Source organism: Cheilinus undulatus, linkage group 2, assembly GCF_018320785.1.
Source record: "Cheilinus undulatus linkage group 2, ASM1832078v1, whole genome shotgun sequence".
NCBI lineage: Eukaryota > Metazoa > Chordata > Actinopteri > Labriformes > Labridae > Cheilinus > Cheilinus undulatus.
This window is the reverse complement of record NC_054866.1, coordinates 4850588-4875855: the sequence shown is the minus strand read 5'-3', so window position 1 is coordinate 4875855 and position 25268 is coordinate 4850588. Positions and strand designations below refer to the sequence as shown.

The following is a 25268-nucleotide window of genomic DNA, read 5'->3' as shown; positions in this document are numbered from 1 at the left end:
AGTTTTAAGTTAAAGAAACCACGGCGCTTTATCTTAGGACAGTTGATACAAAGAAAGCGCTACACAACATATCTGCTGCAAAAAGTCTTAAACTAGTATTTTGGCACAGATTTCACTGATGTTCAGACTAGGGATGGGTACTGAATTCGGTACTTTTAGGCACTGACCGAATTTCGTCGGTACTACCAAGTACCAATACACGTAAAATCAAATGGTACAATGTTTCGGTACCTAAACGCATCCTTGTGACTGCAAGAGAGTGGAACAGAAGTCAATTTTCCATGCGAACGCAGTATTGCACGCACGTGAGTAATGACCTTGGTAGCAGTGAACTGGCGCATGCGCAAATGGCAAAAGTTTAGCTGCAGCTGTCATGTTTTATGCACAGTCTCTACAGTTTTGATTGTTTCTTCAATCTGCCACATCAGAGTGTCTGTCCACTTTCCTGTGGCTCTTCCTATCCATGAACATGCTTTATCCCAATCCATTCCTGCCATTTTGTGCCGAAATAGCTCAGTTGGGAGAGCGTTAGACTGAAGATCTAAAGGTCCCTGGTTCAATCCCGGGTTTCGGCAGAAACCAGAGCTGTCATTCCTACCCGTTGTGTGGGAACATTCAAGTTTAAGCTCCGATGGCATGATAGGAAAACGTGAGTTATGTGGCGCTACATCAGTGTGTCTGTTCCACTTTCCTGTGTCTCGTCCTATCCATGAATATGCTTTTTCCCAATCCATTCCTGACCTTTTGTGCTGAACCTCAGTTGGGGGAGTGTTAGACTGAAGATCTAAAGGTCCCTGGTTCAATCCCTGGTTTCAGCAGAAACAGGAACTGTCACTCAAACCTCTTGTGTGGTAACATTCAAGCTTTAGCTCTAACGGAATGTAAGGAAAACCTGAGTTCTGCGCTTTACATCACTGTGTCCGTTCCACTTTCCTGTGTCTCGTCCTGTCCATGAATATGCTTTTTCCCAATTCCTTATCCTTGTCCTTTTGTGCCGAAATAGCTCAGTTGGGAGAGCGTTAGACTGAAGATCTAAAGGTCCCTGGTTCAATCCCGGGTTTCGGCAGAAACAGGAACTGTCATTCTAATCCCTTGCATGGGAACTTTAAAGCTTTAGCTCCAATGCCACGATAGGAAAACATGAATTCTGTGGTGCTACATCAGTGTGTCCGTTCCACTTTCCTGTGTCTCTTCCTATCCATGAATAGGATTTTTTCCATTTCATTCCTGTCCTTTTGTGCTGAACCTCAGTTGGGGGAGTGTTACAGGTCGTTTCCACCAAGCGGTCCGGCTCAGGTCGGTGCGGCACGCCTTTTTTTGCATTTCCATAGAGCAAAAGTTGGAAAGGGTCCCAAAAAAACAACCCGTACCATCCCACTTTTCAGCACCCATCCGTAGGGGTGCCAGTCTTACCTATCCGTACCAAAAAGGTGGAGCTACACACACAACAATAGGGGCTGTACTGACGTCACGTCAGTGCGCGACTCAGCTGCTTGCCTCTGGGCTTCAAACACGGAAGTCTGCGCTGTGAGAGGCATGCGAAAACAGGAGAAAAATGGACCAATATCTGCTTAAATGGGAAATATTTGGACTCCACAGAGATCCAGACTGTTTCCTAGTCTATGGATATTGGTATCTGGCCACAAATCAAGTTTCCTGACATTTATCCGGACCTGATTTTAAGTACACAAAGTAGAGCCCAAAGGCTCACATCAGCCTGATCCATCCGCGATGGATGAGAAACTAAATTAATGCTTAAGTTTAAGGAATACGAAGCCTTAGAACAGTTCATTCTCATCTGTAACTAGTTATTAATCTACTTCTTTTGTTAGGTAATCTGTGAAAACATCGCTCTGTAGTTGTTGGACGTGTTTGTAAAACTTCAGGCTGCAGACTATTTTTAAACGAAATCAGTGCACCCCAGATTTCTGACTTAATCTAGCTAGATTTTACACCAGCTGAACTTTTACTTTATTTTTAATGTGGTGAATTCTCACAGTACAGCTCTGAACTTTAATATTTTGTGGTATAAATTGTTCTAGACTAGATATATTCACATATTAATGTAGCGTTACGACTCGAACTGTCTCTGTCCATCAGCTGAGGATCTTTACTGACAGCGGTTAACATCAGTAAGATGTAGTTATTTTTTTAAAAAGCACTTTCAGCTGAAATAAAGCTGTTTACTGCTTATTCCCAACTGATTTCTGTCACTCATCCTTTCTATAACTCTGCGGCTGGAACAGCAGTCTTGCGCTGTCTGTGACTTCACATTCATGCTTTTACAACCCGCCCACCCAAGCGAGGGCATGAGTGTCTGTGGAAACGCAAACTGTTTGGGGCTTAGCGTACCAAACCATACCAAACTGAACTGAATCAAACCGGACCCCCTGATGGAAACACGGCTTTAGACTGAAGATCTAAAGGTCCCTGGTTCAATCCCGGGTTTCAGCAGAAACAGGAACTGTTATTCCAACCCTTTGTGTGGGAACGTTCAAGCTTTAGCTCCAACGGGAGTTCTGTGGGGCTACATCAGAGTGTCCGTCCACTTTCCTGTGTCTCTTCCTATCCATGAATTTGCTTCTCCCAATTCATTTCTGTCTTTTTGTGCTGAACCTCAGTTGGGGGAGCGTTAGACTGATGACGTAAAGGTCCCTGGTCAATCCCGGGTTTCGGCAGAAATAAATGAACTGTTGTTCTACCCCCTGGTGTGGGAACGTTCAAGCTTTAGCTCCAACTGCAAGACAGGAAAACATGAGTTTTGCAGCACCTCATCAGAGTGTCCGCCCAAGTTCCTGTCTCTTACAATTCATGCATTTGCTTTTTCCCAATCCATTCCTCTCTTTTTGTGCTAAACCTCAGTTGGGAGAGTGTTGGACTGAAGATCTAAATCCTGGGTTTTGGTAGAAACAGAGGAAATATATCTGCAGTCATAATGTGTTTAAAACCCTGCTTTTTAAAACTACTTTGGCATATGTGTAAATCCTGTATGATGGAGGATAAGTGTAGGTCACAACTAGAGCCATGGCATGGTTTTAAACCCTGTATGTCCTAAATGTATTATCGTGGTAAATTGTTTTATTGCTGAGTTATAATTGATAAATGCAAAAAGAAACAGATGATAATTTTTTTTTTTTTAATGACCATGTCTTTTCACAACATGGAGATTTCATTCTTGGAGACAAACTGGGGGAAAAAAAAAAAAAATAATAATAATTTTTTTTGCAGTACAAATAAATGCCTTAAAATTGATATTTCGGCTGGGGACCTCCAGGCCATGGCCCTTTGCCAGAAAACGGTGGACTGCTCCCTCCGGGTGGGGAGTGAGTCTTTGCCCCACGTGAAGGGGTTAAAGTTTCTCGGGTCTTGTTCACGAGGGAGAATGGAATAGACCGCGAGACTGACAGGCAGATTGGTGCAGCATGAGCAGTTTTGCAGGCATTGTGGTGAAGAGGGAGCTGAGCCAAAAGGCAAAGCTCTCGATTTACCGGTCAATCTATGTCCTATGGTCATGAACTCTGGGTAATGATGGAAAGAATGACATCTTGGGTACAAGCAGTCAAAAGAGATTCCTTAGGGGGGTGGCTGGGCTCAGTCTTAGGGATAAGGTGAAGAGCCGGGACAACCGTAGGGATCTCAAAGTAGAGCTGCTCCTTCACATCAAAAGGGGCCAGCTGAGGTGGTTCAGGCATCTGATAAGGATGCCTCCTGGGCGACATCCTATGGAGGTCTTCTGGTGCGTCTAACTGGTAGGAGACCCCGAGGTAGACCCAGAACTCGCTGGAGGGATTATAATCCCTCAGGAGGAACTGGAAAATGTTAGACGGGAGAGAACATCTGGGTTGACCTGCTTCGCCTGCTGCCACTGTGACCTGGCCATGGTTAAGCAGAAGAAGAAGGGTGGATGTTGATATTTTCTGCATTTTCATGAATAAATAAACATCTGTTATTTTTGCTTCCTCTGGCAAAGTTTTACACAAAATTCCTCCCCATGTTGTGTAGTTTTAGAAATAAACAGACATTTCTGATTTTTTTAAGGAACATTTAAAATGTTTTGATCTTAAACATGTTGTAAGGGGGGATAGATTTGGTTGCATTTTAATCCAAATTTTGTATTCAGATTGACTTGAGAACATCACATTCCTCCTGAGTTTGGACTAAGCCTGGTACATTTGACACCTCTGGCTCTGCCCCTGCTATAGTTGTTATTCAGCATTTGTCCTGTATGACAGAGGATCCACAGGTGTTGATCTAACCCTTTCTGTGATCATAGAGTCTATACCCTGTCATTGTAGATCTCCTATAAGCTACAGGTGTTTCTAACTAATAGTGGCCTGCATGCATGTAGTGGCCATGGTGGTGGTGGGGCCCTCGAAGATTTTGTGCCCAGGGGCCTCTGCACTCCTAATCCAGGCCTGCTGACAGCCTGGCCAGCATGACAGAAAATTCACAAATGAAAGTAAAAAGGGGAAGGAAGAGGACCGGGACAGGAGGTGAGACATGTGAGAGAGGTGTGCTAAACCACTTTTCTCGCCTTGAATCAAAAGCAGAGTGGTTTTCCTGTTAGAGGTAAGATATGAGCCAGCCGTCACACTCTGATGGGGTAATGCACCGGGCTGCCAACAAACACACAGAATACATGAAAATACAATATGAAAGCACTCTGGTGTGTGCTGAGGGACATGAAAAGGTTAATACGCATGTACATACACCTAGAGAACCATGAGGCAGCATGTCCTACACTCACCTGAATAACATCTGCAGCTTTTATGTGTGTTACTTAAACATTATAACATTTAAAGTCAATAGATAGTGCAGATTCCATGTTTGTCATCAGTCAGATCCATCTTGCAAAGCTCCAATCTGAAACAATTCTGCCCTGTTTGGGAATGGATAGACTAATCAGCCTACATAGGAGAAGGAGTTGTATTAGCCAGGTTCTGGAAAGACCCGGTGAGGGGATCCCTTGCAAGATGTGAATACAACTACAAGTGGATCTCGTCAACAGTGCTGTTGCCCATCTTTTGACAGAAATAGTCTTTTTTTTTTTTTTTTTTTACTAGGCTCAGATTATTGCTGAAGTGCCACCTCCCGTTTGAAAGCCAAGTGAGCTTTTATGTGTTTTTCACTGAGGAGAGGCTTCCGTCTTTCCACTCTGCCATAAAGCCCAGATTGGAGGAGGGCTGCAGTGATTCTTAAACTTTGTCCCATCTCCACACAGGATCTCAGTCAGAGTGACCATCAGGCTCTTGGTCACCACTCCAACTAAGGCTCGTCTTGCCCCGGTTGCTGAGTTTGGTCAGGTGACCAGGTCTTGGAAGAGTCCTGGTAGTACCAAATTTCTCCCACTTGAGAATTCTCTTGGGAACCTTCAGTGCAGCAGAAATGTTTGTGTGGCCTTCCCCAGATCTGTGCCTGACAACAATCCTGTCTCTGAGCTCTGCAGGCAGTTCCTTTGACCTCATGGCTTGGTTTTTGCTCTGATATCATTGTCAGCTGTGAGGCCTTTTGTGGAGAGGTGGGTGCCTTCCGAAATCATGTCCAATCAATTTAATTTACCACAGGTGGACTCCAATCAATCAAGGTGTAAAAACATCTCAGGAATTATCCAGAGAAATGGGAGCTAAATATCAAATGTTAGAAGGTTAGGTTTGAATACTTAATGTCATTGTAATATTTCAGGTTTTGTTTTTTTTTTGTTTAATTCTAAAATCCTTTCTTCACTTTGTAATAATGGGGAATTGAGTGTGGATTAGTGAGAGAAAAAAAATGAATTTAAACTACTGTAACATCAGGGTGCAACATAACAAAACTGAAGACAGTGAAGGGGATCTGAATGCTTCCTGAAAGCACTGTATCATACAGGCCTATATGCTACTGCCTGGATGTAAACTTTGTGCACAAACGGTGTCATAAAGCACAAAAATAATAGGTTATAGCTCTTAAATGTCATATCACTACTCTATAATCATGCAAATCACAACATGTATAGTTACATTAAAAATGACGTACCTGTGATCATATGAATCTGACTGTATAGATGCTCTCCGAACCTCCTGTGTGCAGCGGGCATTATTATTTTCTGTCTACTGGTCCGTACAAGGTTTCTTAATGAGTAGATGCTTGCAGATAGTTTGGTCTAAAAAACTTTCAGAAAGCCACTGAGTTTTATGGGATTCTGGTTGGCTTCTTGCATACCTGTAGCACTACTATGGTGCAGGGATGAGACTATAAAGACAAAAGGAAAAAAAAAAAAAAACGAAACGGAAATTGAATCACAGTGAACAAATATGACTGAGACTTTCTTGCACAATCTTGTTCTCCCATCTCTTGAGGACCAAAAAGTAAATAAATAAATAAAAATTATGTGAAAAAAAATCAAAATATTCACATATTTACAAAAACGTCCTTGCCTTTCTTTGTATTGGCTGCTCTTGAGCCATTGAGACAGTTCCTGTCTTTAGTGACACAGAGGGCCAGAGAGCTTTTTAGGCCATCTGCTCATGACAAAGGATGATATGATGTTGGAAAAACTTGTCATTGGTCGTCACAACCCAGTTGCACTGCACTTTGGGATTCAAACAAGACAATATGGCAGACAGCAATAGCCACTAGTGGTAGAAGCGATCAAAGAATGGATAAAAACATTTAAAAGAGACATTCAATGTTGGAGTCACAGGTCTGGATTTCATCTTTATGTTCGATTTATGGTTCCAAAGGTATTGAACTTTATATAACCTCTGTCTCCTCTTTACATATACATCAACGTCTCAGAGGGTTAAGAAACAACCCAAACAATTTAATGCAAATCAACTTTAGCTATTACATCTAAAGAGGGATGGGGACGCAGTGTTCCAACACGACATTTATTCATGGTACTTTCTACCCTTATTTAAGCCTAAAAGCAGCTGCTTATGTGGCTAATGCCTCAAGCTGGCTCTGTGGTTATTATACATGTTTGTGCTTTAGATTGGGCACTGATGCAGTTATGTCTAAATCAAATGAACTGAACCCCCATCTTGGGACTCAGCATGATTCTTTATGTTTTGGTTAACCCGCATACTTGTTCATTTATGTTTGTCATTAGGTTCTGTCTTTCCCAGGTAAAGGAGGTGAAGGCCAAGAAGAACTTTCTCTTGTAGCAGGCTAAATACTCAGGGCAAGTTTTGATTCATGGTCCTGCAGCTGAAGAAGAGAGTAAACTGCTGAGTATGGGAAAAAAAGATGAGAGAGGAAATGAAAAAAGAGGTGGAAGAGGTATGGTCGTTTGATCCAGCCATAACTTCATGTCTTCTCCACACCTTTAGGTTTTGCACCGTTTTATTTCCGTCCTCCCCTTCTCCTCTTCTCCTCCACTCTACAGTCTTCATGTGACTGTCCTGCTCCAGTGTGATGGCAAAAGGAACATATTGTTAATTGCATGCCTCTTCTCATGTTGATCTCTGTGGTGCACATTTTGCATAAGGAAAGTTAGTAAGTTTGAAAAGTCAGAATAAGATACCTGCAGTAATATATGAAATATTAATCAGAATATCCTGTGATAACACCTCAACAGAACATCTTAATGAGCTTACAGTAGGAAATGCTAGTTTCATGGACTAAAAATGTTCCGTGTTTACTGATGATTTCAACTTAATAGTTTGTCTTCTGTCACATTTTCACAATGACGTAAAAAAAAAAAAAAGAAGCCAGATGAAAACAAGAAGAGAAAAAGGCACTTAAGAGTTGTTGCAATGTAAGGAAAGTTAGTATGTTAAAGCACTAGATCAGACGTTATCAACTGATGGTATGTTTTCTATGATTTTTTAAGGAGACTAAAGGTCTTTTTCCTAAAAAGCTTAAGGAATATTCTTAGAATTGTATATAATAGTTTTTTTGGATGTTTCCCATAAATCTTTTAAATATTTCACAAGGCACAAGGGACTTTCAGGAATTCTCACCAGTGATTATCAGGACTTTTCCCAGAAACTTTCAACAATCTTCTCAATAATACATCAGGAATTTTCAGTGGAATAATTAAGTAATATGGGCTTCACAGCAGCGCAGGGGTTAGCACTGTCGCCTCACAGCAAGAAGATTCCTGGTTTGCTTCCTGGTCAGGGTCTTTCTGTATGGAGTTGACATGTTCTTCCCGTGCATGCGTGGGTCCTCTCCAGGTTCTCCGGCTTCCTCCCACCACCAAATACATGCCCGTTAGGTTAACTGGTTACTCTAAAATTGGTGTGAGTGTGCCAGGTGGTCTGTCTCTATATGTCAACCCTGTGATTGGCTGGGGACCAGTGCAGGGTGTACTCAGGCAAAAAAAATTGCAATATGGCGAGTGTCCACTTGAGGCTGTCTGCAGAAACACTGGAAGTAACGTGCACGTGTTAAAAAGCTGTTTTTTTTTTTTTAAACTAGAAATAACCTGGTTTACAGCCTGGTTCAAAAAACAAAACTTCTCATTAGCTAATGTCTTCATGAGCACACTGTTGAGGGGGTGAATGTTTTTGTACCACAATCATTTTGATTTTTAGGAAAAACCTCACTGCCCACTGCATGTCTCATTTGATTGACAGATAGCTTGACAGAAGGCCAGACGGCTAGCTTTAGTGATAGCTTAGCTGACAGGGAGTCAAGCTCAGTGGGCGGGCTCTTGTCCGTTATTAAGTTGATCCAAAGTTGGGTTGAGACAGCGATTTCAATATAGAGGCTGCCACAGATTGGCTTTCAAAGCTATGTGAGTCTGCCTATTGTAATCAAACAACTGATGTCACACAGGCTTTGTCCAATTCTAGTAGGATGATGATGGGCTGCTAAATTATGCTATACGATAAATGTAGCGTTAGCAAATCACGTCATGTCTCTATCACCCCCATCCAACAGCATTTAAGCCTGACAGGCTTACAGGAAAAGGTACGCTTCAAAACGACAAATTGAAGCTTAAGTTATTAGATGTCTTGCAAAGGTGCTCTTGTAACAAGTGATTGGCTAAAAAGTTTACAATAGGGCTATTAATTTGTGTTGCATGTCATTAAAGAGACTCTATAGCAATGATCATCAACTGGAGGCCCGGGGGCTAAATCAGGCCCCCCCCCAAAGCTTCTTGTCCGGCCCCCGAAAGATCATTGAATTCAGAAAAGGAGGAAAAGAAGATGTTGTGGTTTTAAAAGAAACCTTTGGCTTTAAATGTATGCAGCTGTTAAATCCATCCTACATAATACTGAAATAGTTTTAGAATGACGTCACATTTGATCTGTTTTACAGAAATTTACTGTCATAATTAATAGATATTTAAAAAAGGGTTATGATTGGCGGAAGTGCTGCAAAAATGGCCAGATAAAATGGTGAAAATGGGTTGTGGAGTGGCAAAAACACAAAAATTGGCAGAAAAGGTTTTGAAAAGAGGTCAAAATGTGGCAAAAATTGGTAAAAGAGGGAAAAAAGGGGCAATGGCTATTAAAAAAAGGTTACAAATGACAAAAAATAGTGCAAAAAAAAAGTGATAAAAAGGGGTTGAAAAACTGAAGAAAATTTGCAAAAATTGATAAAAAAAAAAAAAAGTGGCACAAAGGGGATAAAACATGCAGGAAAGGTGGTTAGAATGGGTTAAAGAATGGCCAAATTTGGGTTAAAGAAGCAGAAAGTTTCAAAAAGGAGTTAAAAGTGGCAAAAATTTCTTTTAAAGTTGCAAAAACTGTTGAAAGAAATGCAATGACAAATGGTTAAAAAGTGTTAAAAATGGATAAGAAGGGCACAAACGGGATGAAACATACAGGAAAAGTGTTTCAAAAGGGGTTAAAATCTTGAAAAGAATTGGTATAGAGGCAAAAGGGGCAAAAAGTATCAAAAAAGGGTTAAAAGTGTAAAACTGGGTTAATATTCATAATAAATCACAATTGGGGAGCACCGATTCTCCGGGATTTTGAGAGGCCCAGCCTATTCTGTTGTTCTCCTATGGCCGTTATAGATAAGGGATTACAGGGATTGATCTCACTGGTAATGACTAAAAATGTCCTGTGTTTTCAAAGAAAATATAAATACAACTACAATAATATTTCAATCAGAACAAAATATTTATTTAATTTTTGTGTATTTGAAAATCTGGCTTCCAGAGTTTCTGTCGAGACTAAATCTGGCCCTTGGGCAAATGTACTTGATGACCCCTGCTCTATAGCATTAATCATCTACTGGAAGCCCGGGAACCACATCAGGGCTTCCCATATGAACCCCGGAGGGTTATTAAATTCAGAACATTTTAGAGTGCAAAAATATGGCATGCTATTATTTAGCTTCTTGAAGTTCAAATAAAACCTACAACCTAGCTGCTTATCTGAAAAAGCGCACACTAATACTTCTGTAATTTGGTGGGGTAAACAAACTTATTGTTGTTATCTTGATTAAAGTTGTAGTTTTTCAGATCAATTTTTCAAGGTTCTTTGACTGTTGGCCAGACGACACAGCATTTTAGCATCAAGCTCAGTGATGGTCTAACCTGACATGCACAAATCCATCTGGAAAACCTTCCATAGATGGTGTTTGGGAAAGGACAGGTTAAAAAAAAAAAAAAAACTTGGAGGGTGATTGGATGACCGTTCCGTCACATTTTTACGGGCCAATCAGAGCAACAAAACACATGACATCATAGGCCTGCTGAGGTGCAAGGAGTAAACTCCATAGAGAACTGCAGAATGCAAACCATGGCAACTGCAGACATGTCAGTACACGACTTTTGTCTTTTTTGAAAACTCACAGCTTTTCTTTGTTCTTCTTCTAACAAAGAAATGTCAAGTTCTGACAAAACTGCCGCTTTAGCAGCATCCACGTTAATGTCTTCCGCCATAATTGCACCGGCCTCTTGTTGCTGCTTTCATACGTCACGACTCTGCCTTGCCAGAAAGTACTGCCGCTTGACACTGATTGGTCCTGTCACTTTCTAACCGGGCCCAGACTGTTCAGATGGGAGCTTTGCAAGATGGATTCGCCAGTGAGAAACACGTAAACGGGTGAATCTATCTGCTTTGCATAGTTAGTGATAGTCATCAAGAGGGCTACAGAAATATGTAGCTAAAATATCTCAACTGCCCCCTTGAGGCTGGCTGCAGTGTAGATGATAGGGACTGATCTAACTGTTAAAGGCTTAAAGTTCCAGTAATTTTGAAAGGGATTCATGTTTTTAAAAGACTAAGGTAATTAGACAAAATGTTTTATTTTTAAGTCTGTTTCAACGTCTGGCTGCCACAACTTCAGTCAAGAAAAAGCTGGCCCTTGTGAAAATGGAGTTGATGACCCCTGCTCTATAGTATGAGACTAAACAGTCAGTTAAAAACTACAAGTGTCACTCCCTTCACACACCTGCCAGTGCTCTGAGTGAACGTTCTACGAGTAACTGTTATGTTACTTATGTTTTTATCGCTCCTAAACCTCCAAAGTAATCATAGACCAAAAATGTAGTAGCCTAATGTAAACACTGGAGGAACATCGCCACTTATGGCGTACGCCATAAAAGTGACGGTGTGTCAAAGGTCTATGGACTCTTTCACAGTGGTGAAGACAGCAGAACATCATGACTAACCTAAGAAAATAATTTCTTGCATGGCTGAATTGAAAATCTCTCTTCATCTTCTGATTTATTTATTAGACGGTGACATCCTCCGGGTTCACCAGCAGGTCGGCATCTACATAAACATCTATCAGTTTTGTACCAAAAGCTCGAGTCGAGGTGGTTCTTTTCCTCGTGTTTTATTGCGTTCTTAGTCTGAAACCAAAAGAAATTTTTTATTTGAAATTGAAAAATGCATCTTGTACAAAAAAAAGAACGACTCCTATCCTCTTTAAGAGATTGTCAGGAGGCAGGCTCCACAGGAGGAGTGCATAATGTCGGTTTTTTGTAGCAGATTGATAAACTGCTTTGGAGTGAAAGCCTTTATTCAGACTTTCAGAGGAGAAATCGAGATTTTACCACTGGCATATTGGGTCAAGGTGAAAATTATACAGTACAATGTGGTGTGAAACAGTGGCGTCATAGCTGTCAAGAGGTTTGTGGCCCGAAGGCAAGGTGAAAGGAGCATCTGGGTTCAATTTGAATTCAACCTGAATTGTGGATGTGAATGTGGCGGCCACTGTCTCTGTGTCTACTCTCCATGTCCCAGCATTCATTACTTCATTCACTGAATACCATCACTTCAAGGTTTTTTTCTTTATTCAAGAATGCATGTTATGACTGTGTGTTTTCTCTTACTGAGCCACTAGCTCTGAATCCTTCCATCTCTACGGTCTGTGGCCCAAAAGAAGCAGCGCTGCAATTATTGATGAGGTTCACTTATCAATAATTCAGCCATACATGTGATTAGCCAATAGGATTGATGATGGGGCTCTGCACTGAATCCTCAAACATCAATCCTCCACTTGGCCCTGGGATGTTGTTATCTCTCCCTCCCTTGTCTTTTTTCCTCTTCTGTCAGTGTCTCTGTCATTCTGTCGTTCATTTCAGCTTTTTTATTCTCTTTCCTTTAGTGCCTCCCAGAGTTCGGACTGTGGCCCCCTGGTGGGCCCCAGAAAAACCATAAATATAATTTTTAGGGTACAAGCACCAAACCAGTGTGAGGATCTGAGTGAATTATTATATGTTCCTTCTTTCTTATTATAATGGTGTGCTTTTGATATGAGGTTTAAAGCTCTTAGCAAGTGTAAAAAGTCCTTAATTTTGGCATGTGCATCAGATACGGTGAAATATTTGATATCGAATGGGACTCCTCTTAGGATGCTGGGAATTGCCTCGACAGCGCCCCCTTTCAGTTGGAGAGCTAAAAAGGCCTCTGGGTCCAACCCCCATCTCCAACAGGAAATCCACCATTTTGAATGAACTAGAATACTGGTATTATTTGGCCACTTCCAAGGGCCCTTTGAAGATTAACTAGTCCAAGGGCACTCATCAAATCAAGCTAAATTTTGGTAAACTGCTAGAAGAGATGTTGATGCTGAAAAGTTATGCGTCTTTTGTACAGTACTCAAAGGGCGGGGCCCTGGCGAGCCATCAAATTTTTATATTTTACAAGAAGCAGGAAGTTGTTAACTAAGCCTTGTATTGTCCAATCTGACTCAAACTTGAGTCATGCACACATTCACATAATATTTTATACAGGTCATAGATGAACAGCACTTGAAGGGCAAGGTGTCTGCTTAAAGTTAAATGCCTCGCCATGGTGCAGAATTTTTTATTTTTTTTTAAAACAGAACAATTCCCTTCAGGTTGCCCAAATCCCTCTTATAAATGGGTTTTTAACCCTTTAAGCGCCAAATTCGCAAAATTGTGACAAGCAACATTGCTGAAGTAAACAGGCTCTAGCTATAAATATGGTGCCTAATGTTGTTACTACTTAGGACGTGGCGGACATAAGTAAATTCAATCCCAGCAGCATTTGTGGGTGTGTTTCTATCCAAAGTTTCGGGGAGAGAGAGTTTTGAAAGACCCATGCCCGGTCGAGAAGACGAGGAAACGGTGGTTGTAGTCGGAGCGTAACAGAGAGAAAGAGTGAATTGTAGTGAGAATACTCAGAATGCCGGGAGGCACAGAAGGCTATTCACCCTCTGAGGTGACGTTCAGTCGTCCTGTGAAACCATGGGTGAGACTGATGGTGCGTCTGTGCGCCATGATAGTCCACAAGCAGCACACACTATGGCCGAGGACGTGGTGGGAGCATCAATGTGGTCAAAACACCCTGAATAGTGCTGGAGATAGGGAATGAAAAACACCGTAGAGGTAGGGGCAGCCATGTTTGAAGCCATGGGAGAAAACACACAGCCAATGGTGGTGGAGGCAGCCTGGTGATGTCAGAATATGCAAATTAGATGAGTGATTTTACTCCCATCACAAACTTTGGGTCATACTGAAGATTTTTCTCGTTTACAGTATGCCTTTATCTCTAACCACTTTAAAGCTGCAGCTTTTTGAAATCTTGATATCAAAATTGAATTTTTTTCTTGAAAAAATTCTGGTGCCCAAAGAGTTAACATCCCAAAATCATCCCCCTTGCTATCATGTAAAGCTTGCAGGTCTTTATCAACCGATGTTACTATGGCAGAGCATTATTTGCCATGAAATAGGATGTAGTTTTTCTCAGGGGGTTAAAATGCTTGTACTGCCATGACTTTTGGTAGACACAAGGATGGTATAATAAGACATTTTATATGGGTTATGACAGTGGGCATGGCTGAATGGCTCAGTGGCCCCCCCTACAGGAATTTAAAAAGGCAGCATTGTGCAGTGCAACAATGATGAAAAGAATTTACCCTTTGCCAACCCCTTCCCTAAAAAACAACTACTGTCCAATTCTAAGGTAGCAACCAAAACCATGCAAGGGGGCCTGACATACTTTCAGCAGGACCTCCAAATCTTTGGAGCGGAGTGTTGAATTTTTCACTTTTACAAAGCCAAATAATCAAGAAGAGAGATGTGAGAGATGAATAAAACAGCATGGAAGACTAAGGCCGCATGAACAGAGGCAGAGATGCAGTTTAACTCTTTACCTACAGAGCCAGTGCCGGCGCTGTGTTTTATATGTCTGGAGTATTATTACTCTAACTCTGTCAAAGTTTTTCCGATTTGAAAAATTCTGATGGTGTTGGAAAGCTGAAAATTGTGGGCATGCGCTCATATATGGTTCATTACGATACTCATAACCATATAACGTGGACATTCATAATAATACACCTGAAGTTTGAAGAGACAGCTACACGGATTCTCAACACCGTACCTCCTCAAAAGTTTTCTCAATTTAAAAATATTCCAACGCTGCCAAAGAGCTGAGAATCTGTGCTTTCTGGCAATATATGATGTGGTGTATATATATATATATATATATATATATAACAGTAATGTCGAACAGCACCGCGAAAACGGCAGCTTTGGCAGAAGACGAGTGAGAAAGGAGAGTGAAGGAAGAGAGTAAAAGGAGAGAGAGCAAGAGTGGTGTTTTGTTTTTAAAAAATTAGCGTTAGATAGTGGCATTTATGCGTGTCTGTGTTTTATTACACACATTTAAAATGTCGGAAAGACCATCAAGAATGGTAAAACAACCGCTACGGTTCATAGAGAAGGACAACAATTTGAAGGATGCATCTTCTGAACTGAGGTAGTCTATGTTAACAGCATATATAGTTCTCTTATGCACAGCCAGAGTCCTAGACTCAAAAAATGACTGGTGATTGATCTATACATGTATAGGTTCACATTTCAAATGTCAAATTGATCGAAATTTTTGATAATTTTTGAACAATTTTGATAATATTTTCTTCAGAATGCCCCCTGCTAGTACTGCGTACTAGTTAGACAGCACAGCTGATGTGAAAGCATTGGCAATTGGCAATTTTTTTTTTTTTTTTTGCATGAGTTTGTTGTGTTGCACAAAAATGGAATCACTTGGCATAGTACAAAGTTGTTGCCGTCATACCCAGACATCTAACGCTTAACAAAGTTTTTTAAATAAAAATATGATTAATGGAAATGACGAGGAGAAATGTTCATCAACCGTTCCAAAGATGGAGACGAGACACTGTCAACCTAAAAATAGATCGTTGCTGTCACAGGTAAAAAATGACACTGGTAGACTGTTGGGTATTCTTCTCATCCGTGATATTTCCTCCACTAACGTCATGTTTATTGTGAAAGACATGAATGCTCATAGCTGCTAAACCTTTCTGTGTCCAATGAGCAGCAGTGCTGCAGCCCTGTTTGAAGCATTACCAGGTGCATCAGACCCCAACGTGTGTGAAGGTGCTAAGACTTGCTCAATGCTGCTGGCAGCCCTAGGTAAAAATGTTTAAAATTATCATAAAAAAACTTGATTACTTGTCTATGATTTTCAACATGTCCTAAAACTAGTGGTGTGACTGCATTTGTATAAGTTATGTCTAGGCCTGTTAATATAAACGCATTAACACTTGTGATTAATCTGGAAAGCTGACTGACTGCTGGACACCAGTCAGTAACTTCAGCTACCTCGGGGTTACAGCACACCTGATCATTCACTTTACAGCACAAGTTATTTTCTACCTGATGTGTTTGTCTGCTGGGCTCTACTGCAGTTAATAAATATTATTGCTCAGTGAATTAAAACACTCTGATTTACAAACCACAAATAAGTTTAAAAACTCTAGTTTGTTTAATATTTCTTCACTTAAACACCATACATGTACTAATTTAGCTCAACCAAAAAACAAGTAAATGGTAGTATTTTAAATGTTAATTTATAGATAATAGTAAAAATAATAATAATAATAATAATAATAATAATACATTTTTTGTAAAAAGTGTTTTCAAAGTGCAGTGCATTAAGTTAAAATAATGAAAATAAACACTTAATAATAAATCCCCTATAAATTTTAAAGATTACTAAAACTGTAGTGATATGATTAACTTGATTAATTTGTTTTTAAAATAAGTAACGGCACTAGTTATATCAGAGTTAAGTGCACACAGTCACATCATGAAAATGTCTGCATGGACAAAAAAGGTTAAGCATGCATAAACATCCTCACCAGCAAACACAGAACAGCAGCTAAACCAGGGGTGTCAAACTCAGTCACAGCAGGGGCCAGATTCTGGATTTAGGTCTGACCTGAGGGCCTAACTGGGTCAACATTTAACCATAACTGTCAACCCCATTTTCACCAGTATTTAAATATGAAAAAAGCACTGATGATAAATCATTTGGAAATTCAAAAAAGTAAAAATGATGTTTTTAAAGGCTCAAATCTCAGATAAAAATTCCAATTTATTGGTTCAAAACATCAGAACACGATATTAAAAACAGAAAAATAATGTTTTTAAAGAGCAAATATACAAGGAGAAGGTTGAAATCTTATGTTTGAAAGGTCAAAATATGAGATCAAATTTGAAATCATGAGTTTAAAAGTCAAAATATGACTTAACATTTAAAATTGTGACTCTGATAGGTCAAAATGTGGGATTAAAAAGCCATAATTAGGAGTTGAAAATGTCAAAATATGAGCTAGAATTCAAAATTTAGAAAGTTTTTAGATTTAAAAAGTTAAAAATATGATTTAAATTCAAAATTGGGAGTTTAAAATGTAAAAATATGATATGAAATGTAAAAGTAATGTATTTAAAATGTCAAAATATGAGAAAAAATTGAAGTCAGGTGTTTAAAAGTTGTAATGTGGGACTAAAAAGCCTAAGTAAGGAGTTGAAAAGGTCAAAATATGACTTAAAATTTAAAATTGGGGATCTAAAAGATAAAAATGTGAATTACAAAGTCCAGATTATGAGTCAAAAAGATGAAAATATGACTTAAAATTTAAAATTAAATATCTAAAAGATACAAACTTGACATATAAAGTCCAACTTATAAGTTGAAAAGGTCAAAGCATGAATTGAAAAGTCAAAATCACAAGTTTGAGTCGTAATCTTGAGATTCAACATTGAAAATATGAAATAAAACACAGATTTTTTTTTTTTTTCCCCACATTCTTGACTTTTTATGAAATCTTTCTTACTCTTTACTTTTTTCAGATTTTTAGCTTAACAAGGATATTTCAAATAATCAAGTTGAAGTTTGCATTATTATACTGGAGGAAATCTGCAGACCTCATACTGGTGGGCCAGTTAGAATACAAATACAATATGATCTCGCGGGCCGGATATAATCGTTCAGTGGGCCGGATTCGGCCACCGGGCCTTGAGTTTGACACCTGTGAGCTAAACAATAACAGTAATCCTTGTCAGTTGGAGGTCTGCAGGTATACCTTTTAACTCCTCGTTTATTTCCTTTGTTATAGGGGTCACATCAGAAAGATGTTCCTGCTGTTGTCATGGTGATTTAAGATGCTGTCCAACTGTTTAGACAGGAAAAAAAAATATAACCGGGCCACTGTCAGCTGTTCATAGATACCTCGCAAACATTTCAAAGACAACACCCACACACTGTCTAACTTGGAAATAAAAGGGGTATTTATTTGCAACGTTTGGGTACTAGACCTTCATCAGGCAAGTGATGAAGTTTGCCTGATGAAGGTCTAGCACCGAAATGTTGCACATAAATACCCCTTTTCTTTCCAAAGTTGGACAGTGTGTGGGTGTTGTCTTTGAAATGTTTGCTGGTTACCTTGCACTCCGACGCACCTGTCCTGAGAAATAGATGTACGAAGCAACCTTTCCATAGATCATTTGCACCCACAGTGTTCTTCTACTCAGCTCTGTGCTTCAGTTGTTAAAATATAACACTGAAGTTTAAAAGATTCAGATTTTAAAGTTTCTTTGTGGTGCAGAAGGCCACATTGCAGTTCTTCAGTGATTGCTTTGTGGGTGATTCCTTTTATGCTGACTGTTTCTGTGGCAAAGTTTAAGGAACCCAAAGAGGTACTTGATCCACAAAGAAAAATAACAACCAAACAGCTCCTGAAGAATCTACAAAAATGACTGATGCTGCTTTTTGTACTGCTGTTACCTCGCAGCACTGGCAACTGGTCCCTTTCTGTCCTAACAGTGTCCACATTTTATCAACAGGTGGCAGAAAAGTAGAAGTATCAGAAAATGAGTGGAGATGTGACTGACGTGAGGGGTGTACTCTGCATGTCTGTGTCACAGGAGAGTCAGGCGAAACTGAAGGACAGCAAGGGAGAGAGAGAGAGACAGGGTCGCTGTGTATTGGGATGGAACAGAGAGCCTTTTCCAGGACAGTGGGAATCGATACCTACGCTGTCTGCTCTCACAACCCCCATGAGCACAGTAGAGGCCTGAGAAGTAAAGTGTGTGTAAATTTGTGCATGGGTGAACCCCCTGTACACTCTCTCTCTCTCTCTCTCTCTCTCTCTCTCGTGTGATCGAGGCGGTGCTGGTAAGTGTTTGCTGTCTGCAGGGTGCTGCAGAGAGACTGAGCATGGGAGAAAGGAGGGAAGAGAACTTGCCAGCAAAGAGCCAAAGTGTTAATTACTTATCGATCCAATTTGGCAGATGACTCCCTCAGAATGCGCAGGGCAGCTCAGTGAGCAGCTCAAAAGGAGAGAGAGGAGACAATCTACTGTTCAAAAGTCCCTGGGACGCCCATCTCTGCCTCACTAAATGTTTACTACCAATTCCTGGCCTCTCAGCCATGCCTGGCTGCACTGCTTACTGCCTCCTTATCACTTCCCAGCTATCAGACTCCACTCTTCTCTCTGTTTTACTCTGGCTGCACACTGCCTGCTTTCATTCCATCCTTCACATTTCATCCATGTCCACTCTCCTCTCACTTTTTCTCTCTGCAGGGCGCTCGCTCTCCTCCTAGGAAAAGTCAGCTAAGCAGCTCGTCCATCAGTTTTACTCATGTCGTTACATTTTCTGCAAATCTGTTGCCATGTCCCAAGTGATCATTCAATAAACCCCTACCAAAGACAGAGACCATCTAGTTCTATTAATGTACCGCCCCAATTCCAAAAAATTGAGATTATTAGCTTGACTATAGGAGGCCGCTATATATAGTCACTTTGCTGAATATTAATGCAAAATGTGTGCTTCAAATGTTTGCTACTTTGGCTTCACTGCCAGGTGAGTCTTCCCCTCTGGCTTTGTTTTCACTACAGTCTCACCTGCTGTCTTGCCCACAGCACTTTCTCATCACTGAGGCCTTGGTGGCACTGATACAGGAAGTGTACAACATCACTTCCTGTGTTGCTCTGTGCAGGTTGTCATGTTGACAGAGCTAGTGCTAATTTGTTTATTTACCTTTTTAAACATGCATTTTGTTTGCCACATTAAGTAGATTTCTTTGTCATAATGAATTCAGAGTGAGTCGCAATTTTTTATTTTTTATTTTTTTGCATGCACTACAGATAATGGGCTCTATGCACGCCAGGGGGTGGCATATTTCCACTGGAAAATAAGGCCGCTTCACAACTTCTGCCCAATGATACGGAATCTAAACCCTCCTATACTGCCTTAATTTGTCCATTTCATTGTTTTTTTGTTTGTTTTTTTTTTTGTTTCGATTGTTGTTTGTGTTTACTCTACCATCATCGCTTGGCATCCAAACATGCTAAAATGATGTTTTAAAAACAGGTAAAAGCACTTCTGGACATCGTTGCTGCATGCTGCAATGTACATCTTAAGCTAAATTTAACTCCTCATTGACAGTCAGCTCAGGCAACTCATGCAAACAGCAAGTAAACTGCAACGAATTTGCCATCAAATGCCATTCTCTTCTCCCGACTGGAAGTGTGAGAGCGGTCTAATGCCTAATGCGGAAGCAGCTCATGCATAGAGCCCATTGGTGTCGATATTTGCCCCGAAGAACCAATACCGGTTGATCCTTAGTCTGGATGGGAGCATATGTTGCTCTAACCTTGGAAAGCAGATGCATTCGCCTGTTTCCATGTTTCTCACTGGAGAATCCATCTTGCAAAGCTCCCATCTGAACCGTTTGGGCCCGGTTAGAAAGTGACAGGACCAATCAGTGTTGAGGGGCAGTACTTTTGGGCATGGCAGAGTCGTGACGGAAGCAAGCAGCAACAAAAGGCCGGTGCAATTATGGCGGAAGACACTAGTGTGAATGCTGCCATAGTGTCAGCTTTATCCAAACTCGATGGCATTTCTTCCTTTAAAGAAGAACAAAAAACAGCAGTGAGTTGTTTTCAAAAACGACAAAAGTTGTGTACTGACTGTGTGTAGACTACTGTCTACAGTCGCTGTGGTTCACGTTATGCAGTTCTTTATGGAGTTTACTTCTTGGTACTGGCTATGTCACGAGTTTTGTCTCTCTGATTGGCCTGTTAAGATGTGACAGAATGTTCATCAAATCACCCTACAAGTTTTTTTTTCCAAAGCCTCTGCCCTTTCCCAAACACTGTCAATGGGAGGTTTTCTAGATGGATGTGTGAAACACATCCATCTGGCCTGCCAGGTTAATATTGCTCTAAAACCTTTACCTACTTTTCAGCATTTATAGTGCCTTTCCAGATGTGTAAACTGCCCAAGCCTTAGGCACCAAAGCAACCTCAAGCCATGAGATACAGGCTTTTGACTGCTAACAAGCTGGATGGTCACTCTCCTCTTCAGTGAACAGGACATGGTTTCTGTGGTTTCTAAAAAGGATTTCAAATTTTGACTCATCTGACCACAGAACAGTTTTCCATTTTGCCTCAGACCATTTTCAAAGATGTATTTATGGGCTTTTCATGCTTTTTATTTATAGACTGCACTAATAAAAAGATAAAAGAAAGAGAGCACTATGCACAGTCAATACACTATTCAGGCACAAACAAGTTCTTTAATCAGTTCATATCAAATTTAGAGATTTAAAAAGTTTTATTTTTTTTTTTACGTAAAGGTTTTTCTGTGTGGTCATGACTGATGTACAGGATGGATCCTTCAGTGGCCAGGTAAATGAAGACACATTGGTCAGTTGCATTTACAGGAGCTTTCACAATATGAAATCCTTTGTCGTGATATGAAGGTACCTTCAAATTCTTAAAGAAATGATGCTTCTATAGATGTAGTCCCTGGACTAGGACATAAGCTCTTGTCCTTTTCTTTTATCCTATGTTTGAATGACACTCATTCTTTCCCTCTTTTCTCCATCATCACTCTGTGTTCCCTTCCTGTTCTTTCTCTTATAGGCTAGTTGAGCTCTTTATTTCGCATCCCTACCGCTCTTTTAACTCCATCTTCTGCCAGCGAGAAATGGCTTTTTACTGTAAAGGTTGGAGAAAGCAGCGCCCTGCTGTGAACCATTTGAATGTCATCTTTCTATTCCAGTCTCCTGCCCCACAGCTGAAAACTGTTTTTCTAGGAACATTGAAACACTAAAGGAAAACACTCACTGACCACTTTATTAGGTATACCTGTTCAACTGGTTAACACAGCTATCTAATCAGTCAATAACAAGGCAGCAATCAATGCATTTACAGCGCCTATAAACAGCAGTTACCCTTTTGGATGTTTTACCCTGTAATTGATTTTACAGATCGATCCTGATCAATATAAAGTGACTTTTTTACAAAAAAATCCAAAAAGCCTCTTTGATGTCCAAACAGATTTCTAAAATAATACAAATTTAATACAAATATGTAAAATAAGCGATTGTATAAATATTCACCCCATTTAAGTAGATGCACCTTTGGCCAAGAGGTCCGGCTGCAGACCTCTGTGGTTGGGCTGCCTCAACTGTGGGGCAGGAACATAGACTGTAGAAAGAACTGGACAAACCCTGTTTGATTTCAGCTGTCTGCTTACAATAGGTGGACTCAAACAGCTCTTGAAGCCAATCCGCGGTGGCTTCCATATTGAAAGGATTAGTCTCAACCGAACTGTAGATCAACCTAACGGCCCGAAGCTCGACTGTTAGCTAGCTAGCATTCTGGTTGACAGAAACATAGCTTCTGCCTGTCGAGCTATCTGTCAATCAAATAAGACGTGCTAATCCGCGTGCTGTGAGGTTTACTCTAAATATAATCTAAACCTAACCTGACACCGCAGATGGGTTTGTTTCACACATCCATCTGGAAAACCTTCAATACTAAGCATTTAGGAAAGGGCAGAGGATTTGAAAAAAAAAATGGAGTGTGATTGGATAAATGTTCTGTCTGTCACATCTTTATGGGCCAATCAGAGCAACACAACACGTAGCTGCGACTGAGGTGAGCAAGCCCAGCTACCAAGGAATAACGCGAACCATTGCAACTATAGACATGTCAGTACACGACTTTTGTTGTTTTTGAAAAGAAAACAACTCACTGCTGTTCTTTGTTCTTCTTTTAACAAAGAAATGTCTTCAAGGTCTGATAAAACTGGCACTTTAGCAGCATCCATGCTAATCTCTTCCACCATAATTGCACTGGCCTCTTGTTGCTGCTTGCTTACGTTACGACTCCGTCATGCCCAAAAGTACTGCCCTTTGACGTTGACTGGTCCTGTCTCTTTCTTAGCGGGCCCAAACTGTTCAGACGGGAGCTTTGCAAGATGGATTCACCACTGAGAAGCACAGAAATGGGCGTATCCATCTGCTTTGCAAGGTTACTTATACGTGGTTTTTGCCATGCATATGGACTTTGCCTCTGAACTATCATCTGTTGCCTTCATCTTTTGTTCAAAATTGCCAGGGCAACTGCTGTGGATGTAATCATAACCATACCAACACGTAACAGGTTTTGAGCGACTAACTTCCTTGCAGTCAGTTTCTTAGGGTTTCGCGGGATTATGTTTTACGAGAATTACAAGGATCAAAATCCAACTCATAGTAGCAACAGATCAGATCGATTTTATGGCACAGAATACACAGTTATTCTCAGAAAATTTTCACAAGACAACTTACAAATGTTCTTATTCCGACCAACACCATTTTCAATGTTTAGTGTACACAGCATTGTTTTTTTTTTACTTTTAAATATACTTCTAAGTACGTGCAATCACAGCACTGAGTTTGTGTGGATAGGTTTCAGGCTTGCACATCTGGACACTGGAATTTCACTCCATTCTTCTCTACAACACTGTTCAAACTCTGTTAGCTCTTTCCAAGTCCAGACACAAATTCTCTCATTCTTTAGCTTGGGAATCAGAGAGCTGACAGAGGGTTATTTAACGCGATCATGGTTCTGGAGGAATAACCTATCAATCTGACCAATAGTTATTGAGATTTCATGTTGACCACCATTTCTGCTGCTGGCTGGATAAAATAAATAAATAAATAGCACATTTTTAACCTCTAATATTGGGCCTAGCTATGAGTGCTTAAACACTCCGGCTCCCTAAACACTTCCTATTGTGGTCATTTGGCCCTGGTGGTATTGATGTTTAGGATGTATTATTTTCACAGAACATTATACTCATATACGGAGGATTTAGCTCGCTTGTTCTGCTGTCAAAACAATAATTATCATAATTTACTTTTCTGTAAATATCTGTTTTGGAGGTCCCCCAAAGTCTCTTAGTGCTCCAATAATTCTATTTCTAACACTAAGTGTGCTTGAATAAATGCCCAGAGAGCCAGATGTAATAATTACATGGTGGATGCTTTCTTGTTTATTGTTAACAAGGAGGGCAAAATAAAAACACTGACTTTGTTGTACTATTAAAACACTGATAGCTGAGGTGCTGGTTGCTGTATAAAGACTTTCTATCGGCTGCCAAATTAACACCGGTGTTGTGAGAAACATTCATTCAGGCCCTCTGTCGCTTGTGCTTTGATACATAAAGGTTTCACAAACATATCTTTGCCATTTTGTTTTATGTTGCCTGTTTCAGTGGTTGAATTGCTTGGTTTAAAGGACTGGCAGCTTTCCCTGCGGTAGTAATATACAGAGCAGTGAGTCCCAACCTTTTTTACTTTGAGCCCTCCTACTTGTATGTTCTTTTAGGGAAATTTGACTACTCCTGCAGTTCAAAATAAGAGCTTCACGTGTGTTTGCTATGTTTTATGGCACTTCAGTAGTTTCTGCTTGCAGGGCCAGGTGTGATTCTGTAACTACCATGAATCTCCTCGGCCTCACAGGTCAAGCAGTCCAGCGGTGCTGCTCAGCATGCTGCACTGCAAACACAGTCAGTGGGTGTTGACAAACGGTAGGTCATGCAGTCTGTAGTGCGGCCGGGATGGACCATAGACGGACCCAGGTCTGGGGTCTTCTGTCTGACATATAGAGTCAGCTCTGCAATTGACTAGGGTGTACCCCATCTTTCGCCAAATGAGAGCTTGCTTAGGTGATCCCCAACGGGATAAGCAGTGTGGTCTCAGAGTCAGCTGTTTGATCTTAGATAAAAAAGCACAAGGTCTCAGGAAAATCTCTGTAAGTCTTCGGACAAAAAAAGCTCAGGGAAAAAGGCGTCAGATTTCAAATGCATAAAGTGTCAGGGAAAAATGGTTTGACTTTAGGTGAAAAAGAAAGGAACCAGGGTTTTCAACTTAAAATCAAAAAGTCCCAGAAAAGAGGCTTCAGACTGATGAAAAAGTGTCAGGAAAAAAAGGCATCACATACGAAAGGTTCAGTAAAAAAGGTATCCGAGCTTAGATGAAAAGGTTTCGGGAAAAAGGCATCAGCCACACATGAAAAGTTATCAGACAAAAAGAACTCAGAGATCAGATATAAAGGTGTCATGAACAAAAGGCATCAGACTTCAAATGAAAAGGCATCAGGAATAAATGTGTTGGAATTAAAATGCAAAACTCTAAGAAAAAGGCAGCAGATTTCAGATTAAAATGTCCTTGGACAAAAGGCATCAGAGTTCAAATGCAAAAGTCTCAGGAAAAAAGGCATCAGACTCTAGATGAAAAGATCTACAATAGAAGCATCAGACTTCAGAA

General features: G+C 40.4%; 2 non-coding genes across 2 annotated transcripts; both read left to right on the top strand.

Annotated features, from left to right (window-relative positions):
* Positions 1–502: 502 nt before the first annotated feature.
* On the top strand, positions 503–575 carry trnaf-gaa. Its single transcript has one exon. It is a non-coding gene; the product is annotated as a tRNA-Phe (tRNA).
* A 418-nt stretch (positions 576–993) lies between these two features.
* trnaf-gaa lies at positions 994–1066 on the top strand. Its single transcript has one exon. It is a non-coding gene; the product is annotated as a tRNA-Phe (tRNA).
* The last annotated feature ends 24202 nt before the right edge of the window (positions 1067–25268 follow it).